This window comes from Syngnathoides biaculeatus, chromosome 13 (assembly GCF_019802595.1).
Source record: "Syngnathoides biaculeatus isolate LvHL_M chromosome 13, ASM1980259v1, whole genome shotgun sequence".
Classification (NCBI taxonomy): Eukaryota; Metazoa; Chordata; class Actinopteri; order Syngnathiformes; family Syngnathidae; genus Syngnathoides; species Syngnathoides biaculeatus.
In genome coordinates, this window is record NC_084652.1 from 4,544,908 (window position 1) to 4,553,127 (window position 8,220).

An 8,220-nucleotide genomic window follows, 5' to 3' on the forward strand; every position below is an offset into this window, starting at 1 on the left:
AGCAAAGACTCAAAGAAATCATCTCATAGCTGCAAAGTGGAGTCCTTGGAAAATTTCCGCCCCCAAAAACCCGGTTCACTAAGTAACGTGGTATTGTGTAGACATGTTTTTTCCTGAATGGACACACACAAAAGTGCCCCAAAACACACAAAAAGTCCGCCATTTTGGTTTTGAAGTGGCTGTTCGTGTTCTTGAGGTTTTATCCAATTGCTACCAAATTTTAAACGTGCTGTTGGACTGCAAAATTGGTTTTAAAAAAAAAAAAGTGTGGTTCTTTTAGGGTTTTTATTTTTTAATTGTTCCCCATAAAACTGTCAAATAACTCCACAAGGACACAAACAAACGTCGTGGCATAGATTTGCGCTTGCGCGACAAGGGATTTTTAGCGGTTGACGCTAACCCGATGAAAGTCGAGTCCAAGTCGACTGGTCGATGACGTCATTGCAAATTTTTTTTTTGTCTAGCGCAGCATTTTGGGGTTTTCAAAATATATTCTAATGGAGTGCCACGGGAACCAATAAAAGCCATGCGTTTCTTTCACTTTAAGGAGGCGACCGGTGTGACGGTCTGAGCGCTCCCCCGTGCTGAAAAGTCTCCTTGTGATGAATGCGCATGCGTTACTAACAGGGGAACTCCAGGCACGTAGCAGACGCTTACTGGTAAATATCCCGGTCTCGTAGTTCCCCTTCTTCTACATAGAGGGAGCTAACATATGTTATATCCCAACCCTAACCTTAAATCAAAAGTTGATTTAAAAAAAAAAAAAAGATATACTCATATATGTACGTTCGCTGTGTTCATCGTTCTGAGACGTCCATAGTGAACACGGCCACTCGGCGACAAGTTGTCGAATGGCACACGTTGAAGCATGGATGGGGATGTTTCAGAATGGCCGGAAGTTTACAAAATATAAACACATGCGCATTAATCACAAGGAGACTTTTCAGCACCGGGAGCGCTCAGATCGTCACACTGGACAAAGTCGACGTCAAGTGGTAAATGTCGACACGGAGGAGTCGACTCGTATGGAGGTAAATACGTGACACCAGGATTTAAATTTGAAATGTAAAGTGATCACATTTTCAATAGTTGCTACAATTCGTTGCCTGAAATTCACAGTATGTGCCACCAGGCAGGGTTACTTCAGGTCAGAACCGAACAGCCAGCCAATCCAGTTACGTTTTGTTAGTATGGGACGTCACGTGACTAAGAAAGCCTAACTACAATTTGCCGGGTCTTCGGTTCTGACCTGAAGTAACCCTGCCAGGTGGCACAGACGGTTGAATTTTAGACAGCGAATTGTGGCAGGTTGAATTGTTAACATAGAAAAGTTACACTGAAACACAACTCTTGAAAATGTGATCAAATTCAAATCCTGGTGGCACATATTTACTTCCATAACTAGTTGATTGCTCTGTCCGACCTCTGCTATAGATTCAATCACCGCCAATTGTCTCCAGCTTTCATTTCTCTCTCATCTTCTTCAACTTAAAACCACCGTTAGCATTACAAAAAACAAAAAGACTCAGCGTTGATCAGTGCAGCTGCAATCATAATCACAAAATCTTTTTGGCAAAACACAAACGCAGCTGTCTTTGTCAAAGTTTGTTTGGGAGGAAAAGACCCCAAGCCTAATCTTAACCATTTATAAATATTTGTTGAAATGATTTTAGGACTTTTGTTCTGTTGGGTCCATCAATTCGGTTCCGTTTATTGCTGTTTTTTTTACTGCGGCTTTGCTCGTCCTTTTTTCGGTTTTGATGCGTTACACGGGAACTGGGGTGGGGGTGGGGAGGGGGGGGGTCAAAAGAGGACAAAAAGCCAGCGCAAGAAGGATGTTTTTGTGAAAAATTATATCACGGGCGCCTCAAGATGCGACGAGGGTGTCTAGCGAGCGTGTCGAGAAATGCAAATTAGGACGTAGTTTTATTGAAAACAAAACTGCTGAGATGAATTTAGAAAAAAAAAAAAAAACATTGCTAACAATAGTAAGAAACAAATGTTATGTAACTACTACCGCTGCTTGAATTAATGAGTATATTTCTAGAAATAAAGCGCCTCAAACAAATATTACATATATCCGGTGCCAATCCATATCTACAGGCAAATATTTACGCGCTAGACTCTAACCAAAAAACAACGAAATGATATCTAAGCGCATTTGAGCAGCTTCTGACTAACGTTTCTCATCAATGCAGATTTTGCAGCTTTGCGGAACTTTGACGGCGCTTTTCCGTGTGCGCTTGTTCGACTCGAAATTCAACCGAAGCGTTCCGATCTTTCATCTGGATTTGGCGGCGCTTTGGCATCATCATTTTTGGGGGAAAAGAAGTCGGAGGCAGCTTCGGTCAAAAGGTCCTAATTGCTGTACAGGGTGTTTTTGTATATTTTTTTTCCGTTTTATTTAAGAAAGCGGAAACGACAAGCTTCCGTGACGGCGGTCAGGTTCTCGCTTTTGTCAGTTGCCACATTTAAAAGTCGTCTGAAGTGAACGTGTGCGTGATGAACGGTGGATTTGTGGCTACGATAAGGCCAGGCGGCACCGTACCGAGTACCCAATTTATCCTTAGAGACAGGCGGAGAAGTGCATTTGAAGCTGGTATTTTATCTCTTGGACTTCCAGTTGCATTCATCTTTCTTTCTTTTTTTTTTTTTAATAGAGAGCCAAGTTACCCGCTTTTCAAACTATTCTGGGACTTTTCCGAGTGGACTAAACGCCACCTTTGCTTTTTAATTTTTTGGGGGGAGGGGGGATCTGCCTTTCATTCAACTTTGTGCTGCTAAGCATTAGGGCTAAGACAGGAAGTAGCTGATGCAACTAAGGAAGTTTAAAAAAAAAATGTTCTTTTTTTACTCCCGACACATCTGAGGCCTCGTGTAATAGAACTAAACTTCTACTATTGCATATATAATGTACATAAAGTGGAGGATGCTGTCTGCTTGAAAGATTTTTTTTTTTAAATCCATCTACTACTCCATGGTTAAAGATATGCTGTGTGTTATAAATAAAAAAAATAACAACGATAAGTGCAAAATGAACGAGTGAGCGAGCCCCCTCATTGTGTCACAATTCATGTTAGGGTGCAAGGAATTGCCAGCACTAATTTGAATTTATATTTTTTTGGAAGGAGAACTACTATAATTACAAGTAATCCACCACAGCAGGCACTTTCATGAATTGCATTTTTATTATTTATCTCTTTATTGATTTATTTATTTATTTTTCATTATTTAGATATTTTTTAGCCATTTATTTACTTTTCATTTATTCATCTATCAGCTTACCTATTTATTTACATTTTTATCTATTTGTTTATCTTTAATTAATTTAGCTATTTTTCATTATTTATTTTATAACAAAATTATCCATTTATTTACTTTTCATTTATCTATAATTTATTTATTATTTTGTATCTACTTATTTAGTTTTCATTATTTATTAGGTTTATGTTTTTATATATTTATTATTTTTTTTATTACTTTTATTTTTTATGAAAATCTTTGAAAGCAACATTTAAACATGTTTCAACCTTTGCCCATGCAAGCCCATTCGATGGTCATTTCCGAGGAACCAAGAGTGGGGGGAAGGCGGGGGGGGGGGGTCATGTAAAAGTCAATATTAATATTTTATCAGAGTTTCGGGTCAAGGAACTTTTCGAGCGAGCGATGCAAGTTTGGGCCGCCGAAAAACAAGTTGGGAGGAAATGGATCAAAGAGGCGAGACGGCCAGACTTAAAAAGAGAATTTCCCCAGTCGCCGTCCGCATGCTGACCGTGACCCACACGTGCTAACTTATGACCGCGCTAACTTTTGTCACGACGACTCCTCGTGTGTCTTTGTGCCGGCGTGAGATTCCCTAATTTGACCGATTATGATCTTTATTGGCCGAGCCAAAACAAAAGTATATTTAACCGCTTGTGGTGTCGTGTATTATTTATTTATACATTCATTTATCGCTTTAATAAGCTCACCGTGAGTTAAATAAAGGATAAAAATATGTATTTTCAAAATAATGACATTAAAAAATAAAAAACAAATGCATTCATTAAAAGTATGAATACAAAATCAAGTTTAGAACAAGTCTAACATAGCAAAATATAGAAAATGTGAAGGGGTATGAATACTTTCTGGTGCCATTGTACATACGTACATGACATTAAAGGGCAGGTGTCATGCCTATAAACATTCTAAAATAGATACTGCAATGAAAAATACATATAACTATTCACTTCAATAGCCAATGAAAAATACATATAACTATTCACTTCAATGGCCATACGAAAAAATAAATATGAACGGGAAGCGCGTCATCCATGCGCAAAGTTGTGGAAGTCTCGACATCCAAGTGGCAGCCATGTTGCCTGCATCGTCTGTTCATTATGTCACACTGCGACGTTCGCCATTGAAAACACGCTGTGCCACCTACTAAGGGACACGGAAGCTCTTTTCAAAGAAGAGAACATTTCACAATCGAGTTAAGTGACCGGGGCGATATTACCATATCCTTTCCAGCCATATTTAGATGATTTGCAAATCACTTCTAACGAACAACAGACTCCCAGACAGTATGGCAGTATGTCGCGTACTGAGCCGCTAGCGACGACAACGCCGTAACGCGGCCCGGCTCGGCACCGTAATGAGCCACACCGCTGAAGCCGTGATCGGCGCGGCCACGGCGCAGACACCCACAGACACATTTACCACCCATGACTTACGTACGCGGATCTTTTGTTACGTTTTGAGAGTATTATGCCCCCCCCAAACTATTTTTTTTTTTTTTTTAGTAGCTGCATACACACCTACCTGTCATTTGGAACCCACAAAGTTCTCGTCCTTTGCACTATTGCAATCCATTTTTCACGACGAACCGGGGTTTTGGAAAAGTATGATACGTGAATCCATCCTCCCGAGTGTTTGAGCAATATCCAGCAATACAACGGGCCGGCATTTTTTGCTAACACGAAGGAACAAACAGCTCCCGTCCCGCAGGTAAAACTGGTACAAAAACAAGCACCTGTCTGTATGGGCGTCTGCTAAAAATGTCACTTCCTGTTTCTTCTCCAAAAGAAATCCCTCGAGAGGATTTTCATGGCGGGGCCTACAAAAAGCCATATACGTCAAAATCATGTGGTGTGGTGAAAATACTGATGGGTCCATTCCGGGTGTTTTTTTTTTTTTTAAGTAAAAACATACTAAAAATCATGCTTTTCGTGTCAGTAGACCTTTAATACATAACTACATTCCAAATTAGCAAAAATGTCTCCTTTACAATACAGTAATTCGTCATTTTTTGCAGTTAAGGGGGACCAGAACCCCCCACAAAATGTGAAAACCCGCAAAGTCGGACCCCCCCCCCCACACACACACACACACTGAATTTGCCAAAAGTGAATTACGTAGTAAAGAGGGATTACTGTATGACTCCATTGTAAATGCTAGCTTTCTCACCTAATTTATTATTTTTGCGCAGTGATTTAATGCCATTTAAATACATTCACATCTCTTTCAAGTTACGTGATAGATAAAAAAAAAACAATAAGGTCAAGACAAAAATCAACAACATCCCAAACAAAATCAGAAATGAAACATCTGGACAGCCACCAAATTTTGATGTTCGCTTGCTTTTCATCCCGCCATCATCGGTTTATTCACGCATTGTTATGGTGGTTTGTGCCTAATCTCGAATGAACAAACAACATCCAGCAAAGCATAAATTTAACAAGCATTGAAGGCGTATCATAAATTTATGGGGACGAGATGGCACTTGAGCTGTACAATACATTCATTGAAGATGTCATCATTGTGTCTCATAAACATATAAAGTCGCATTTTCTACAGCAGCGAATATGATAAAATACCCACGAGCTGTATCAAGCTCGCAAAAACAACAAGAAAATAATAATGAGGACAGTTTGCAACGGTAGTAAATCTTTTTTTAACCTTTACAAGATATTATAAAACATGTTCTTAAAATTAAGATATTCTTTACTTAACCATTTCGGGAACTTTTTGGGGCGGGGAATAGCAAAAGTTACAAAATAAAATTAGATAAAATCCATTTCAGATACAGTCATGCCAGAGGAGAGAACATAGAACAAAACAGAAATTACCTGGACGTCCCCCTTGCACGGGTGAAACAAATGGATGTGGATTTCCTTCGGGTCACCTGCGGCTGGAAGTGATGATGATTCGTTCGTTGAGCTCTGACGCCATGAGCCAGCCCGCTGGGAACGAAATCTGAACCTTTCGTGTCGGCCGGGACCGGAAACGGAAGCGTTCTGTGCGGTCATGACGTGTCAATTCAGATCACTGATCTAAAAAAAAAATAATAAAATAGATTGGAAAGCGCATACACATCGAGCGGTATGTCGATTGGTTAAAGCCAGTTGGCCGCCATCTTGGTGCTCCCAAAACATGCGGAGGACATGGTTTACAGGTTGGATTATGGCGGGGTTTTTCCTCATAATTTGGCATGCGGAATTAAAACTGGTCGTGTGACCTTGACATTTTTCAGTTCTGGTAACATGAAGGATTTTTAATTCGACTTGGTAAGCCAAAAAAAGGCTAAATGCAAAGGAAAGTCAAATAAACACCGTGACTGCCAAGAAACCTTGCATATTACCTGGAGCCCAATTTCCGTGATATGTTAACTTTCCCAAAATATGCTGTGAAGCACTATCATCATAACATAGCAAAAAAAACAAGTATTTTTTTTTGTCATAAAAACGTAAAATTTAAAGTCAATCAGTTAGATATATTTTTGGAAATAAGGACTGGCAATGGGAAAATACATGCTAATTTGCAGAGTTCTGTATTATGAAATTCATCAAAAATTTCACAGAAAATGTGTTTTCTTGCTTATCCACTGAGGAACTTGGGGAAAATATTGACATTGCTTTTTTGTGAAAACCGTCAACCTATAAAGGTGAACCAGAGAGTGAACGGTGAACAACAACAACTGTCAACAAAACTTTGTTCAAGTGAATTAAGCTCATCAGTAGATAGAAAAAAAAACCCTTTAAAAACAAACTTTAACAGTGTCAAAGTAGATCTTTCTAATTTACCTGTGGAATGTTTTCTCACAGCCACGAAACTGGCAATTAGCGCAGTTAATTGCTGTCGCTGCACAGGTGGACATGGTTGTTTTGGGAGTATCAAAATGGCGGATGGCGATTTCAGTTTTGGTGGCCAATGAGCCAGCCAGTCTTTTTTTTTTTTTTTTTTTTTCGATCAGTGGTTGCAGTAGAGAAGATCTGGTCAATTTTCAAAATAAAAGACATTGACACGCGAGTTGGAGTACAAAATCCATTCATTTTCTTAGCCGCTTATCCTCACAAGAGTCATGGGAGTGCCTATCCCATCTGTCGACGGGCAGGAGGCGGGGTACACCATGAACTGGTTGCTAGCCAATCGCAGTCAAATACAACACAAATTATATAAATTGGTCATTCTATATCTGTGGCCCGGTAACAAATGCCTCACAGTCCGGTACCGGTCTGCGGATCGGTGGTTAAGGACCGCTGTTTTAGCGCACACAAGTGCTAATTGTTAACATTTGTCCAGTGCCATTGAAGGCCCCAGAACAGACGTCACGCGGGCCAAAAACATCCGTGTCATGTAATTTATTAATGAGAACGCCATCAATGGCTGCCCGCTCAATCAATTGTCAGGCCGCTGTTCAGCCCAGCGCATGATCGGCTTCGACGGGTTTTATAAGGCGCTGCCACGACCAAGTCCAGTCATTCTCCGAGCTCAAACCAAAGACGAAGGTCCGCCAGAACCTCCAGCCGCCGCAATGAAGACTCTTGTTCTCCTCGCCGCACTTCTTGCCGTCGGGGTCACCTTTCCAATTCCGATACCCTACCACGCCTTCTGCAGAACTCTGTGGTAGGACCTTATCTCTCTATCTATCTATCTATCTATCTGAATCCGATTTTTTGTTTGTTTTTCTTTAGGCTCTTTACTTCACCCTGCGCGGAGGTGAACGCCAAACTGGCCCAGCAGATCCAAGCCTACAACCCCATGTTTGGTTGCGAGATGTGTCACTACATGGTAATTAGCACAATGGGTGGCCAACGTGTGGCCCGGGTACAATTGGCGGCCCACCGTGCGTTTTTCCTTGCACCCCTACGTATTCTTATAATAAACAAGATACTTTTTTTTTTGGGGGGGGGGTATATGTTTAAATGTTGATTGGTCAAAAATTATTGAATTTTATTA